Source organism: Schistocerca piceifrons, unplaced genomic scaffold, assembly GCF_021461385.2.
Source record: "Schistocerca piceifrons isolate TAMUIC-IGC-003096 unplaced genomic scaffold, iqSchPice1.1 HiC_scaffold_641, whole genome shotgun sequence".
In the NCBI taxonomy this organism is placed as follows: domain Eukaryota; kingdom Metazoa; phylum Arthropoda; class Insecta; order Orthoptera; family Acrididae; genus Schistocerca; species Schistocerca piceifrons.
In genome coordinates, this window is record NW_025728885.1 from 1 (window position 1) to 2,500 (window position 2,500).

The window sequence follows — 2,500 nt, forward strand, 5'->3', positions numbered from 1 at the left end:
CAACATGGGTTACGTTAGGGGACAACGTGGGTTACGTTAGGGGACAACGTGGGTTACTTTAGGGGACAACGTGGGTTAGGTTAAGGCACAACGTGGGTTAGGTTAAGGCACAACGTGGGTTAGGTTAAGGCACAACGTGGGTTAGGTTAAGGCACAACGTGGGTTAGGTTAAGGCACAACGTGGGTTAGGTTAAGGCACAACGTGGGTTAGGTTAAGGCACAACGTGGGTTAGGTTAAGGCACAACATGGGTTAGGTTAAGGCACAACATGGGTTAGGTTAAGGCACAACATGGGTTAGGTTAAGGCACAACGTGGGTTAGGTTAAGGCACAACGTGGGTTAGGTTAAGGCACAACGTGGGTTAGGTTAAGGCACAACATGGGTTAGGTTAAGGCACAACATGGGTTAGGTTAAGGCACAACATGGGTTAGGTTAAGGCACAACATGGGTTAGGTTAAGGCACAACATGGGTTAGGTTAAGGCACAACATGGGTTAGGTTAAGGCACAACATGGGTTAGGTTAAGGCACAACGTGGGTTAGGTTAAGGCACAACGTGGGTTAGGTTAAGGCACAACGTGGGTTAGGTTAAGGCACAACATGGGTTAGGTTAAGGCACAACATGGGTTAGGTTAAGGCACAACATGGGTTAGGTTAAGGCACAACATGGGTTAGGTTAAGGCACAACATGGGTTAGGTTAAGGCACAACATGGGTTAGGTTAAGGCACAACATGGGTTAGGTTAAGGCACAACATGGGTTAGGTTAAGGTACAACATGGGTTAGGTTAAGGTACAACATGGGTTAGGTTAAGGTACAACATGGGTTAGGTTAAGGTACAACATGGGTTAGGTTAAGGTACAACATGGGTTAGGTTAAGGTACAACATGGGTTAGGTTAAGGTACAACATGGGTTAGGTTAAGGTACAACATGGGTTAGGTTAAGGTACAACATGGGTTAGGTTAAGGTACAACATGGGTTAGGTTAAGGTACAACATGGGTTAGGTTAAGGTACAACATAGGTTAGGTTAAGGTACAACATAGGTTAGGTTAAGGTACAACATAGGTTAGGTTAAGGTACAACATAGGTTAGGTTAAGGTACAACATAGGTTAGGTTAAGGTACAACATAGGTTAGGTTAAGGTACAACATAGGTTAGGTTAAGGTACAACATAGGTTAGGTTAAGGTACAACATAGGTTAGGTTAAGGTACAACATAGGTTAGGTTAAGGTACAACATAGGTTAGGTTAGGTTAGGTTAGGTTACACGTTGTTGTAAGGAAAGGTGTAGGGGGGGGGGGGGGGGCGGGGGCGGCAGGTTCGTTGATAGTGATTATAGTAAGTGAATGCTTGTGACATGATCAGATTTGTCACGTCAGGATGCACCTTTGGCTTATTAGAGGCGGCGCTCCAATTCTATGCTTGTGTGAGACCTGTGTCTTTGACTCATGTCATTGTTTGTGCGCTGTGACAGGAGGTACTATTGTGATGTTGGGTGCACCGTTGTATAGGACATGTGTGGGTGTTGGTGCCTGGTCTGCGCAATGGTGGATGTCGAAAGGCTGGGATATTGTATTTTCCGCATGGACCTCCTGGTCTGGTTGTGATAGTGTGGATTGTGTAATGTGGCGGAGAAGATGCACTGGATGTTGTTCCATGCTGGTGCTTACATATTGTATGTGCGCCTGTTAGAAGCAGAGAGTGGTGCGTGATCAGAGTGTCTGGCTGACGTGTGGTTCCCATTGTGGGCAGACTCTTTCAGCATGTATACGGACAGTTGTGTATATTTGCTGTAGTTTGATGGCTCTGCATTGATTACTAATCAGCGCCGTGTGTACGGGTAATCTGGTTCCAGTCCAAAATGTTCCATCTGTGTACATTAGTGACAAAGACTCCCCCCATGCAGTGGGGCTCGGTCTGTTATAGCTCTTCCGCGTAATATATTTGCCCCACGTTTTTGCGACTGCGAGTGCGAGTGCAACGCGCATGGGGACCGACATGCTGATGGCTCGGTATCGGACGCCGTACAGTGAGCAACGCGATCGCGTCTCTCGCTCGTAAGTGGTACAGGTCGCGGCTCATGTATAGGGACAGCGGGAATGTCGCATATTGGAAATAACTCTTCATGAAACGCAAGTTATAGGGGTGGATTGCACTTTACGAGTGCGGGAAACTTCCGCCGTTCATCCGCTGGAGGTGCGCGTGTGGCGGTTGGGGTGGTGCACGAACGGGTGCGGGTGGAGTCATTGCCGGTCCACGGCTTCGTGCGGCAGAGCCACTGGAGATTGGGTGCTATGGTCGACAGAGGCTGCAGGCTTTGTGGGTGGCGTCGAAAGGCGGGCACTGTGGCGCCATCGCTGTCTTAATCGGCTTGGCGTCGCATAGATGGCGGTATCGTCGTTGGAGGAGGTCATGTTGCGGGAGACCTACAGATGGCGGTATGTTTTGTGGTGCGGACGTAGTGTTGTCCGATGCGCATAGATGGCGGTATTGCATGTGGTG